This window comes from Lissotriton vulgaris, chromosome 1_1, assembly GCF_964263255.1.
Source record: "Lissotriton vulgaris chromosome 1_1, aLisVul1.2, whole genome shotgun sequence".
NCBI lineage: Eukaryota > Metazoa > Chordata > Amphibia > Caudata > Salamandridae > Lissotriton > Lissotriton vulgaris.
Genome location: NC_141685.1, coordinates 244,505,292 through 244,518,870, shown reverse-complemented (window position 1 = coordinate 244,518,870; position 13,579 = coordinate 244,505,292). Strand labels below are relative to the sequence as shown.

The 13,579-nt window shown below is 45.6% G+C and overlaps 6 non-coding genes across 6 annotated transcripts; all 6 read left to right on the top strand.

Annotated features, from left to right (window-relative positions):
* The first annotated feature begins 283 nt into the window (after positions 1-283).
* Positions 284-355, top strand: TRNAC-GCA (transfer RNA cysteine (anticodon GCA)). The gene has a single exon. It is a non-coding gene; the product is annotated as a tRNA-Cys (tRNA).
* Positions 356-1,368: 1,013 nt separating this feature from the next.
* Positions 1,369-1,440, top strand: TRNAC-GCA (transfer RNA cysteine (anticodon GCA)). Its single transcript has one exon. It is a non-coding gene; the product is annotated as a tRNA-Cys (tRNA).
* Positions 1,441-2,451: 1,011 nt separating this feature from the next.
* On the top strand, positions 2,452-2,523 carry TRNAC-GCA (transfer RNA cysteine (anticodon GCA)). The gene has a single exon. It is a non-coding gene; the product is annotated as a tRNA-Cys (tRNA).
* A 1,012-nt stretch (positions 2,524-3,535) lies between these two features.
* Positions 3,536-3,607, top strand: TRNAC-GCA (transfer RNA cysteine (anticodon GCA)). Its single transcript has one exon. It is a non-coding gene; the product is annotated as a tRNA-Cys (tRNA).
* Positions 3,608-4,621: 1,014 nt separating this feature from the next.
* Positions 4,622-4,693, top strand: TRNAC-GCA (transfer RNA cysteine (anticodon GCA)). The gene has a single exon. It is a non-coding gene; the product is annotated as a tRNA-Cys (tRNA).
* A 1,012-nt stretch (positions 4,694-5,705) lies between these two features.
* TRNAC-GCA (transfer RNA cysteine (anticodon GCA)) lies at positions 5,706-5,777 on the top strand. Its single transcript has one exon. It is a non-coding gene; the product is annotated as a tRNA-Cys (tRNA).
* Positions 5,778-13,579: the final 7,802 nt, after the last annotated feature.

Below are 13,579 nucleotides of genomic sequence, written 5' to 3'. Positions count from 1 at the left end.
TAATGTGTCACGTAAAAACCTCTTCCCCTTTAAGAATGTTTCAAAACAATCATTGTATGTAGAGGCATTGGTCTTATGTACCACTGCCTATTCAAATAAAATAGCAATGAAACAAATGAATCTGTTTTTTTAAATGATCCAGTTTTACTTTAATAAATAATATTAAGGACTACTTCTCCTGTTCCACAGTTTCAAGCCTGTACTTTCCGGCACAACTTAGCATGATCCTCTCACTCTTTCATGATGTACTGATATTATGTCATTCTGATTTTACTGAAAAGCTGGGGATATAGCTCAGTGGTAGAGCATTTGACTGCAGATCAAGAGGTCCCTGGTTCAAATCCGGGTGTCCCCTCAGACTATTTTGATTCTGTTGTTTGTAGTTGGGACTTTTCATCAATTCCTTTTGGATCATCTTTGACAGAGTCAGTGTTCCCTTGGATATTGCACTTTAATATCATTACAGAGTTTGCTGCTCAAAACCTGTGAGTAAATGCAGTTTTAACACTCGGCTTGGTGTTCCATTTGGGAACTTTCTGAAAGGTCATTGATCTATTTTGGAATTTGGCTCTTCCTTTTACAGCACTAAAGAAAGGGAATGGACTATGAAATAAATTGACATTTTTGTTATACTGTTTGGTGCTTTCTTGAATTGCACTAAAAAAAATGGCTTAGAATACTGTGCAGCGATGCAGTCAGTCTATTTCTCATTTCACCTGTGTCCTCAGTCTTACATATATTCCACCTTTTCCCTGTGCATCCAAAGTATGTGCTTGCTTGAAGCACTTCATTTTTGTGCAACGTAGGAACTATTTAATTTCTCCTTAAATGCTCTGCCTATGTGCAAGATGTACGAACCATTGTTGCAGTTGCAAGAAGGCTGGCCTGAAGAATCAGGCCATTTGCAAGCACAAAGTGGCTTTTTCTGATGTTTTAAATCGAAGGTCCGTGAAAGGGGTGTTTGGGTGTACCTTCCAAATACCGAATTGCAGTGGTATGTAGAAATGTTTTTCCACCGTAATGTGACCCAAAACAATCATACTTCATCACCATCTGAGTGATTGTGGTAACCAAACATGAAACAATAAGGTATCCCGTAAAAACCTCTTCCCCTTTGAGAATGTTTCAAAACAAACATTTTAAGTGCAGGCATTGGTCCTATGTACCACTGCCTATTCAAATAAAATACCAATCAAACAAATACATATATTTTTTTTAATGATCCATTTTTCCTTTAATAAATAATATTAAGAACTACTTCTACAGTTCCACAGTTTCAAGGTTGTACTTTCCGGCACAACTTAGCATGATCCTCTCACTCTTTCATGATGTACTGATATATTGTCATTCTGATCTTGGCTGACAGCTAGGGATTTAGCTCAGTGGTAGAGCATTTGACTGCAGATCAAGAGGTCCCTGGTTCAAATCCGGGTGTCCCCTCATACTATTTTGAATCTGCTGTTTGTAGTTGGGAATTTTCATGAATCCCATTTGGATCATCTTTGACATAGTCAGTGTTCCCTTGGATGTTACACTTTAATAACATTACAGTGTTGCTGATTAAAACTTGTGAGTAACTGCATTTTTTACACTGGGCTTGGTATTCCCTATGGGAAATTTCTGAAACATCATTGATCTATTTTGGAATTCGGCTCTACCTTTCACAGCTCTAAACAAAGGGAATGGACTATGAAACCAATTGACAAATTTGTTATACTGTTTGGTGCTCTCTTGAATCGCACTAAAGAAATGGCTTAGAATACTGGGCAGCTATGCAATCAATCTATTTCTCATTACACCTGTGTCCTCAGTCTTACATATATTCCATCTCTTCTCTGTCCATACAAAGTATGTGTTTGTTTGAAGCACTTCATTTTTGTGCAACTTAGGAACTATTTAATTTCTCCTTGAAAGCTCTGCCTACGTGCAAGATGTACAAACCCTCGTTGCAGTTGCAAGAAGGCTGGTCTGAAGAATCAGGCCAGTTGCAAGCACAAAGTGGCTTTTTTTGATGTATTAAATCGAAGGTACTTGAAAGGGGTGTTTGGGTGTTCCTTCCAAATACCGAATTGTAGTGGTATGTAGAAATATTTTTCCATCGTAATTTGGCCAAAAAACAATCATACTTCACCACCATCTCGGTGATTGTGGTAACCAATCATCAAATGATAATGTGTCACGTTAAAACCTCTTCCCCTTTAAGAATGTTTCAAAACAATCATTGTATGTAGAGGCATTGGTCTTATGTACCAATGCCTATTCAAATAAATTAGCAATGAAACAAATTAATCTGTTTTTTAAATGATACAGATTTCCTTTAATAAATAATATTAACTACTACTTCTCCTGTTCCACAGTTTCAAGCCTGTACTTTCCGGCACAACTTAGCATGATTCTCTCACTCTTTCATGATGTACTGATATTATGTCATTCTGATTTCACTGAAAAGTTGGGGATATAGCTCAGTGGTAGAGCATTTGACTGCAGATCAAGAGGTCCCTGGTTCAAATCCGTGTGTCCCCTCAGACTATTTTGATTCTGTTGTTTGTAGTTGGGACTTTTCATCGATTCCTTTTGGATCATCTTTGACAGAGTCAGTGTTCTCTTGGATATTGCACTTTAATAGCATTACATAGTTTGCTGCTCAAAACCTGTGAGTAAATGGAGTTTTAACACTCGGCTTGGTATTCCCTTTGGGAAATTTCTGAAAGATCATTGATCTATTTTGGAATTTGGCTCTTCCTTTTACAGCACTAAAGAAAGGGAATGGACTATGAAATAAATTGACAAATGTGTTATACTGTTTGGTGCTTTCTTGAATCGCACTAAAGAAATGGCTTAGAACACTGTGCAGCGATGCAGTCAGTCTATTTCTCATTTCACCTGTGTCCTCAGTCTTACATATATTCCACCTTTTCCCTGTGCATCCAAAGTATGTGCTTGTTTGAAGCACTTCATTTTTGTGCAACGTAGGAACTATTTAATTTCTCCTTGAAAGCTCTGCCTACGTGCAAGATGTTCAAACCCTCGTTGCAGTTGCAAGAAGGCTGGTCTGAAGAATCAGGCCAGTTGCAAGCACAAAGTGGCTTTTTTTGATGTATTAAATCGAAGGTACTTGAAAGGGGTGTTTGGGTGTTCCTTCCAAAAACCGAATTGTAGTGGTATGTAGAAATGTTTTTCCTCCGTAATTTGGCCAAAAAACAATCATACTTCACCACCATCGCGGTGATTGTGGTAACCAATCATCAAATGATAATGTGTCACGTAAAAACCTCTTCCCCTTTAAGAATGTTTCAAAACAATCATTGTATGTAGAGGCATTGGTCTTATGTACCACTGCCTATTCAAATAAAATAGCAATGAAACAAATGAATCCGTCTTTTAAATGATCCAGTTTTACTTTAATAAATAATATTAACTACTACTTCTCCTGTTCCACAGTTTCAAGCCTGTACTTTCCGGCACAACTTAGCATGATCCTCTCACTCTTTCATGATGTACTGATATTATGTCATTCTGATTTTACTGAAAAGCTGGGGATATAGCTCTGTGGTAGAGCATTTGACTGCAGATCAAGAGGTCCCTGGTTCAAATCCGGGTGTCCCCTCAGACTATTTTGATTCTGTTGTTTGTAGTTGGGACTTTTCATCAATTCCTTTTGGATCATCTTTGACAGAGTCAGTGTTCCCTTGGATATTGCACTTTAATATCATTACAGAGTTTGCTGCTCAAAACCTGTGAGTAAATGCAGTTTTAACACTCGGCTTGGTGTTCCATTTGGGAACTTTCTGAAAGATCATTGATCTATTTTGGAATTTGGCTCTTCCTTTTACAGCACTAAAGAAAGGGAATGGACTATGAAATAAATTGACAAATGTGTTATACTGTTTGGTGCTTTCTTGAATCGCACTAAAGAAATGGCTTAGAACACTGTGCAGCGATGCAGTCAGTCTATTTCTCATTTCACCTGTGTCCTCAGTCTTACATATATTCCACCTTTTCCCTGTGCATCCAAAGTATGTGCTTGTTTGAAGCACTTCATTTTTGTGCAACGTAGGAACTATTTAATTTCTCCTTGAAAGCTCTGCCTACGTGCAAGATGTTCAAACCCTCGTTGCAGTTGCAAGAAGGCTGGTCTGAAGAATCAGGCCAGTTGCAAGCACAAAGTGGCTTTTTTTTGATGTATTAAATCGAAGGTACTTGAAAGGGGTGTTTGGGTGTTCCTTCCAAATACCGAATTGTAGTGGTATGTAGAAATGTTTTTCCTCCGTAATTTGGCCAAAAAACAATCATACTTCACCACCATCTCGGTGATTGTGGTAACCAATCATCAAATGATAATGTGTCACGTAAAAACCTCTTCCCCTTTAAGAATGTTTCAAAACAATCATTGTATGTAGAGGCATTGGACTTATGTACCACTGCCTATTCAAATAAAATAGCAATGAAACAAATGAATCTGTTTTTTTAAATGATCCAGTTTTACTGTAATAAATAATATTAAGGACTACTTCTCCTGTTCCACAGTTTCAAGCCTGTACTTTCCGGCACAACTTAGCATGATCCTCTCACTCTTTCATGATGTACTGATATTATGTCATTCTGATTTTACTGAAAAGCTGGGGATATAGCTCAGTGGTAGAGCATTTGACTGCAGATCAAGAGGTCCCTGGTTCAAATCCGGGGGTCCCCTCAGACTATTTTGATTCTGTTGTTTGTAGTTGGGACTTTTCATCAATTCCTTTTGGATCATCTTTGACAGAGTCAGTGTTCCCTTGGATATTGCACTTTAATATCATTACAGAGTTTGCTGCTCAAAACCTGTGAGTAAATGCAGTTTTAACACTCGGCTTGGTGTTCCATTTGGGAACTTTCTGAAAGATCATTGATCTATTTTGGAATTTGGCTCTTCCTTTTACAGCACTAAAGAAAGGGAATGGACTATGAAATAAATTGACATTTTTGTTATACTGTTTGGTGCTTTCTTGAATCGCACTAAAGAAATGGCTTAGAATACTGTGCAGCGATGCAGTCAGTCTATTTCTCATTTCACCTGTGTCCTCAGTCTTACATATATTCCACCTTTTCCCTGTGCATCCAAAGTATGTGCTTGTTTGAAGCACTTCATTTTTGTGCAACGTAGGAACTATTTAATTTCTCCTTAAATGCTCTGCCTATGTGCAAGATGTACGAACCATTGTTGCAGTTGCAAGAAGGCTGGCCTGAAGAATCAGGCCATTTGCAAGCACAAAGTGGCTTTTTCTGATGTTTTAAATCGAAGGTCCGTGAAAGGGGTGTTTGGGTGTACCTTCCAAATACCGAATTGCAGTGGTATGTAGAAATGTTTTTCCACCGTAATGTGACCCAAAACAATCATACTTCATCACCATCTGAGTGATTGTGGTAACCAAACATGAAACAATAAGGTATCCCGTAAAAACCTCTTCCCCTTTGAGAATGTTTCAAAACAAACATCTTAAGTGCAGGCATTGGTCCTATGTACCACTGCCTATTCAAATAAAATACCAATCAAACAAATACATATATTTTTTTTAATGATCCATTTTTCCTTTAATAAATAATATTAAGAACTACTTCTACAGTTCCACAGTTTCAAGGTTGTACTTTCCGGCACAACTTAGCATGATCCTCTCACTCTTTCATGATATACTGATATATTGTCATTCTGATCTTGGCTGACAGCTGTGGATATAGCTCAGTGGTAGAGCATTTGACTGCAGATCAAGAGGTCCCTGGTTCAAATCCGGATGTCCCCTCATACTATTTTGAATCTGCTGTTTGTAGTTGGGAATTTTCATGAATCCCATTTGGATCATCTTTGACATAGTCAGTGTTCCCTTGGATGTTACACTTTAATAACATTACAGTGTTGCTGATTAAAACTTGTGAGTAACTGCATTTTTTATACTGGGCTTGGTATTCCCTATGGGAAATTTCTGAAACATCATTGATCTATTTTGGAATTCGGCTCTACCTTTCACAGCTCTAAACAAAGGGAATGGACTATGAAACCAATTGACAAATTTGTTATACTGTTTGGTGCTCTCTTGAATCGCACTAAAGAAATGGCTTAGAATACTGGGCAGCTATGCAATCAATCTATTTCTCATTACACCTGTGTCCTCAGTCTTACATATATTCCATCTCTTCTCTGTCCATACAAAGTATGTGTTTGTTTGAAGCACTTCATTTTTGTGCAACTTAGGAACTATTTAATTTCTCCTTGAAAGCTCTGCCTACGTGCAAGATGGACAAACCCTCGTAGCAGTTGCAATATGGCAGAGATACCCGCCACCCCCTCTCGACGCAATCCCCAAGGATGGAAAACTGGAAACTGTTCTGAACTTTTGGAAGGCGGGAGGGAGTGACCCTCCCGGCCGTATTTATTAAAATATGAAACAAAATTAAAACATTAAAATAACAGTTTCATATTATGTACAATTTCATTTCCACATTACGATGTTTGGCTAACCTTAACAGATCTCTAATACAAAGGTTCTCCTAGCCGAACTAACATCCTACAAAACATTTGACTTGAAATTGTACATCCTAACGTTAAGGGCCAACGGCAAGGTCGTAACCAGTGTCAGATCCCTAAACCAGAAAATACCCCCCTCACTTGTGAGGGGGGGCGACCGCACAGAGGCGTACCTCAAGTGCATCTACCAATTTCCCTTTGACTTGACGGGGGCCCCAATGGACTCGACGCCATTTAACGGTCGTCCGAGGACTCGTGTGAGGTGTCTAAAAGGTAGCGTAAACCCCCTCCCGAACCCCACACAACTTACCCATCTGCCGTCGCAGATGTCCTGGCCCCGGGAAATTCCCCAGGAGGGCCCGTAGCCCCTCCTATCCAGGAAGGGGCCTTGACCGCCTTTCCTTTCCTTCCGGCGGCCCATCCTTAGAAGGGACCGCCTCCCCGTTGAGGGGCCAATGGCCACCTCCCCCGAGCGCTCCCATCCGTAATGGGTGACGCCCCCCCATAGGGATCTTCCAATTACTGCTCACCGATCATGACCTTACCGCCCGACCAAAATAAATACGACAATTTAACTAAAATCACTAAATTAAAAACAACCATAACTATTTCACGTATGATTACTGATCAATACTGGTGTAGAATAACTTTTATTTGAAAAACATACTGTAGATGACCATTCTTTATTGCATACTCAAAATAACACAACAAACATCACAACCTGCAAGGAATAGAATTACCACATCAACTTTATTCAAAACAACTGGCTGTCCTCAGGGGCTGGTGGGTGGGTCAAAATTGGCTCTTCGTTCCGTCTCGAGCTCACGTGCAGCGGGGAGGTGCAGCTTCAGAGCACAGGAACAAGAGGATGCTTTCTTGGCTTGTTGCTCCTTTTATCCGTCTTCGGGCGGGCGTAAACCCGCCTCCGCCTGCCCCCCGGGGCGTGGCCGGCGGCATCAGCGTCTAGGACAACCCCCTACAGGGCGGGAAAAGGCGCGCCCCGGCTACGCCGCTTCGGGCATACCAGCCGGGACTCGCCCCCCGCCCAAGATGGCCTCCCGGGGGGATCGGGGTACTCCACCATACGTTCGGGGGGACCGAGTGGTCGCCCCTTTCCATATGGCAGAGATACCCGCCACCCCCTCTCGACGCAATCCCCAAGGATGGGAAACTGGAAACTGTTCTGAACTTTTGGAAGGCGGGAGGGAGTGACCCTCCCGGCCGTATTTATTAAAATATGAAACAAAATTAAAACATTAAAATAACAGTTTCATATTATGTACAATTTCATTTCCACATCACGATGTTTGGCTAACCTTAACAGATCTCTAATACAAAGGTTCTCCTAGCCGAACTAACATCCTACAAAACATTTGACTTGAAATTGTACATCCTAACGTTAAGGGCCAACGGCAAGGTCGTAACCGGTGTCAGATCCCTAAACCAGAAAATACCCCCCTCACTTGTGAGGGGGGGCGACCGCACAGAGGCGTACCTCAAGTGCATCTACCAATTTCCCTTTGACTTGACGGGGGCCCCAATGGACTCGACGCCATTTAACGGTCGTCCGAGGACTCGTGTGAGGTGTCTAAAAGGTAGCGTAAACCCCCTCCCGAACCCCACACAACTTACCCATCTGCCGTCGCAGATGTCCTGGCCCCGGGAAATTCCCCAGGAGGGCCCGTAGCCCCTCCTATCCAGGAAGGGGCCTTGACCGCCTTTCCTTTCCTTCCGGCGGCCCATCCTTAGAAGGGACCGCCTCCCCGTTGAGGGGCCAATGGCCACCTCCCCCGAGCGCTCCCATCCGTAATGGGTGACGCCCCCCCATAGGGATCTTCCAATTACTGCTCACCGATCATGACCTTACCGCCACAGGCCGGATAGTTGACCGGCTATCCGGACCCCCCACAAAACTCCTACCTAAAGGTCATGTTTTACACTCTTCAGCCAAGCAATGAAGTCTCCGATGAGTAACTCATTCCCCACCCGGGACAAATGGACCCCATCTCCCAAATACATACTGTCCCCTTTGATACAACCATGCGGGATAGAATGCAGTGCACTTGAACGAAACAATCTACCCAACTTGTTATTTACTTTCTTCACTGAGTGGTTCAGAGCAGAAACCGAAATCGCCCCCCGCCACACTTTACGTGGAATCATATGGGACCATGCAATGGTGCACCCTGGAACTCTTCTCGCTAACCAACTTACAGTGGAAAGCATTGCCTCGAGAAGCAGTCGTCTACCAGTGGTCACCAAATCATTACCCCCAAGATGGACTATGATTATAGGCGGCGGTGACCTTGTCCGCCCTAACAAACCCTCGAAAAAGTATTGAAACTGGTCAATACAGAGCCCACCCCTTCCGTAGAAGGTTACCCTGTACCCGTATTCCCCAGCCATGTGAATCATGTCACCTGCCTTGAATACGTCTGCGGCACGCCTCACGTATGAGTGGCCCACGACCCACACCTCTCTTTCCGCAGCCGGTGATGTCTGACCGCTGGTTCCCAGGTGTCGGGTCGACTGCACAGTCCGCCCCGCCTCGTAAGGTTGCGCAACTGAAAACCAAACAAAAACAAGAAGCATGAGTACATCATTACAGCTTCACAACATGTGCAACCGCACATACCTTTTGTAACAGTTCGAGGACCAACGCCCCAAACGCATTACCTTTTCCACACTCAGACCCCTGGCTGTAGCCTCAGTAGCAGCCCCTATCCGAAAGGAGTGGGTCCCGAAGTCGCCGGGGTTCAAGCCCGCGGCCGAAATTGACATCGCAAGCACCCGCCGGAACTGAAACCTCGTCAGTGGGGTGGCGTCAGCGTGTCTCAACAAGGTCCCCCCCCATGATGCCACCCTCTGCGCTAAATACTCCTCTACGCAAACAACAGGGCACATGGAAGACCCGGGAATCCTCTGAATGATTATGCAGTCCCCAATCGCACCCTGATCGGTTTTTGACCTGAAAAACAAGACAGCCATCGTCTCGACCTTGACCCGGATGTGCTCGCGGCACAGTCCCCCCATCGTATCATGCTTGTTCTTTGCCACTAGTTCGCCTACCCGCATAGCCCCATGGAATGCTAGCGCAAATGCGGCTCGGAATAACACAGTTTCATACTGGGATGAACATGTTGCAGGGAGTACGGAGAATAACAGGGCCAACCTATCCAGACCTATCGGGTGCCTCTCATCTACTCTGCGACCCTCAAGGCGTTGCCACCCACGTAGCGCTTTCTGAACCACAAAAGACGCTGTCGGGTCCTGAATCCCATGAGCCTTTGCCATAAAGGAAATGGCGGCCCGATGCCTCTGGGCCGTAGCAACTGATTTGCCTGCCTGATGTAAAGACAGCAAGAATTTTACGACCAGCTCTTCCTGTCCCCAAAGCTCCCCCCTAGCAGAACCCAAAAAGGACCAATAGGAACGGAACGCCCCTTCATATGCCTTCCTTGTCCTGGGTGCTAAACTCTCTCCCACGAGGTTTTGTAGTTCGGGGCACCGAGAGACCAGAGAGCTTCGGGAAAGGGTGCCGCCACCGGGTCCGCTGTGGGCAGAAAACCCCAGAAGGCCTGCATACGGAAACGAGAAAGTGCATCAGCCGCTTGGTTCAGTACCCCCGGGACATGTCTTGCCCTAAAGAGCACATTCAACTGCATACATAATAACACAATTTCTTTGAGCAGTCTCAGAATCCATTTGCAACGTGCTGCCTGACTATTGATACATTCAACCACAGTCATGTTATCAGACCAGAACACCACAGAGTGATCCCGGAACCCCTCTGGCCACGTTGTCAAGGCCACCAGAATAGGGAAGAGTTCGAGAAAAGCAATGTTACTCGTCAGCCCGCACTCGTGCCACCATGACGGCCATTTTTGAGCCGACCATTGTGTCCCAAATATGGCCCCAAAACCTATACTCCCCGCCGAATCTGTCCAAAGCCCTAGCTCCTCGGAGGACACCGCTGGTTTGTTCCAGACAATTCGACCATTGAAATCCGCCAGAAATGCCAACCAAATGAGCATGTCCTGGCGAACCTCTGCCGAGAGCCTCGTGCGGTGATGTCCTTCCTTCAGGCCAACCATGGCTTGTGCAATCGAGCGGGAAAAGGGGCGGGCCATTGGCATCACTCTTAGGGCAAAATTCAACTGACCCACCACTTGTTGCAATTGATGCAGGTTTACTTTCGTCGCACGAATACATGTTTCAAGGGATGTCCCAAATTTTAACACTTTTTCCCTGGGTAATCTAAAACAACCTTCTACCGAGTCGAGCTCGATCCCCAGGAACTCGAGCAAAGTTGAGGGACCCACAGTCTTACCTGGCGCCAATGGCACACCAAATTGATTCATTAAGACACGAAATTCATGTAAGGCCTTACCACATTCAGGATCCCCGGCTGCCCCCAAAAACAGAAAGTCATCGAGATAATGCATAACATGTCGAAAACCCGTTTTCCTTGTGAATGCCCATTGCAGAAAACAACTGAATTTCTCAAAATAGGCACAAGATATAGAGCACCCCATTGGCATACATCTATCCATGTAATAGCGACCCTGAAAAAACCAAGGAGACGCTGGTCGTCTGGGTGTACCGGGAGCAACCGGAACGCTGACTCGATATCCGATTTTGCCATCAGCGCCCCGGGCCCCAGGCGATTCAACATGGCGACGGCCTCATCAAAAGATGCGTACCGCACCGAACACACTTCCGGGTCTATCGCATCGTTCACGGAAAGACCACGTGGGGCTGACAAGTTATGTATTAGCCGAAACTCCCCCGGGTCCTTCTTGGGGACCACCCCTAGAGGGGAACAAACAAAGTTAGCAACCGGTGGAAAATCGAATGGACCGGCAACACGACCTCGAGTCACCTCCTTCCCAATCTTTACCTGAACTACCGCCGAATGCTGCAAGGCCGACAGTTGGTTCTTACAGTTTGCTACACCGTGAAAATCCCCCACTGGGATGCGGAAACCATATTAAAACCCGTCCCGCAACACCCCAGCGGAAGCATGATCCGGGTATTCGTTGAGCCAAGGAATCATTGCCATGGTATCAATCGGAGTAGGTAAAGGCGCCCCTCGGACTATTTCAGACCTGTTTGGCGCTTCCCTTACCACCGTTATCACCCGTCTTGGCTCTGCACATGGACTCAGGATGGGATGACTGCCCACACCCCCCACATTCATGTCTGAACTTGCATGACCCCTGGGGCCTCGTACATTTTCCCTTGTTGAAATTCCAACAAATCCCCTTTTTACCCGTGTTGCCACTCGACTTCGGGTGGTGTTCGTTACCTGCACCTGTCCGAAAGGGTGTCCCAGAGGGTTGGCGGGATGATTCACCCCCATTACTCCCTGACAACGGCACCTTTAACATTCCTGAACTCTCCATTTTCTGCCACGAGACAGAGTCGAAACAATCCCATGTTAGAACTGGGTTGTGCTCCTTAGCCTTTCTAAAAAGATTGTCATAACAGAACCACTGATTGCCCCCATACGTGAGGGAATATTCCATGATACGTGACTGATAAATAGGCAACTCGGTCAATAACTCGGGCCTGCGCTCACCCATGATGGAGGTAAAAATGCCCCACTTTCTGCCCCAAGTACCTATGTTTTCGTCAACCTTAAAGGCGGCCATTTTCGCGCGCCAAACACTCGGATGCATGAGCTCCTTTTGGCTCTTCACATGCTCTATCTCGTAGTGGTCGGTAAGCAATGAAAACATGTTTACATACTTATCCGCCCAAATCATTTCCTTAATTTCCAGTGGAACATGCTGGGCAATCTTCTCCCTTCGAGAAGGTACAGACCCCTCCCCCGCAATCGGCAATGGCCGCTTACCTGCAGTAGATCCCGCACTTGCTGTCGAACTTGGGCCTGCTGCACTTTCAGCCGCCGGAACCTGTGGGGGAACAGAAGATGGTGCCTTCGCGGCCTCTCTGGATTCCCGCAGCTGTCTCATTACTGCCTGGGCGTCGTCAGCCGTGGCGCCCTTACTATCTTTCCCCAACCACGCTGCCAATTGCGCCGCCAATTCGGGGGGCATATCTTCCCCGTTCACGGGGGTGACCACCACGGGGATCGGATGCCCCTCCTTCGGAACCGAGGTTGGCTCCTCAAGTGGAATATCGGGAACCGGGGTTTCCCCCCCAAGTGCCCCCCTCTTTGACCTCTTGCCTCTCCCGCTAGGGACTACTCCCGGCAAAGCTGGTCCGATGACTCGCTTCGGTCCTCCCTCCCCGTCTTTAGCCGCCATCTGCTTCTTCAAATCGGCTACCTCCTTTATGAGCATGCGTAGCATCTGATCGGTACCGACCCGCTTTCCGACCTTCTTGCCCGGCATTCTCAAGCGAAGATATCTGTAAGACAAAGAGAAAGATTACAACGCTCAAAATTGGCTCTTCGTTCCGTCTCGAGCTCACGTGCAGCGGGGAGGTGCAGCTTCAGAGCACAGGAACAAGAGGATGCTTTCTTGGCTTGTTGCTCCTTTTATCCGTCTTCGGGCGGGCGTAAACCCGCCTCCGCCTGCCCCCCGGGGGCGTGGCCGGCGGCGTCAGCATCTAGGACAACCCCCTACAGGGCGGGAAAAGGCGCGCCCCGGCTACGCCGCTTCGGGCATACCAGCCGGGACTCGCCCCCCGCCCAAGATGGCCTCCGGGGGGATCGGGGTACTCCACCATACGTTCGGGGGGACCGAGTGGTCGCCCCTTTCCAGAAGGCTGGTCTGAAGAATCAGGCCAGTTGCAAGCACAAAGTGGCTTTTTTTGATGTATTAAATCGAAGGTACTTGAAAGGGGTGTTTGGGTGTTCCTTCCAAATACCGAATTGTAGTGGTATGTAGAAATATTATTCCATCGTAATTTGGCCAAAAAACAATCATACTTCACCACCATCTCGGTGATTGTGGTAACCAATCATCAAATGATAATGTGTCACGTAAAAACCTCTTCCCCTTTAAGAATGTTTCAAAACAATCATTGTATGTAGAGGCATTGGTCTTATGTACCACTGCCTATTCAAATAAATTAGCAATGAAACAAATTAATCTGTTTTTTAAATGAGCC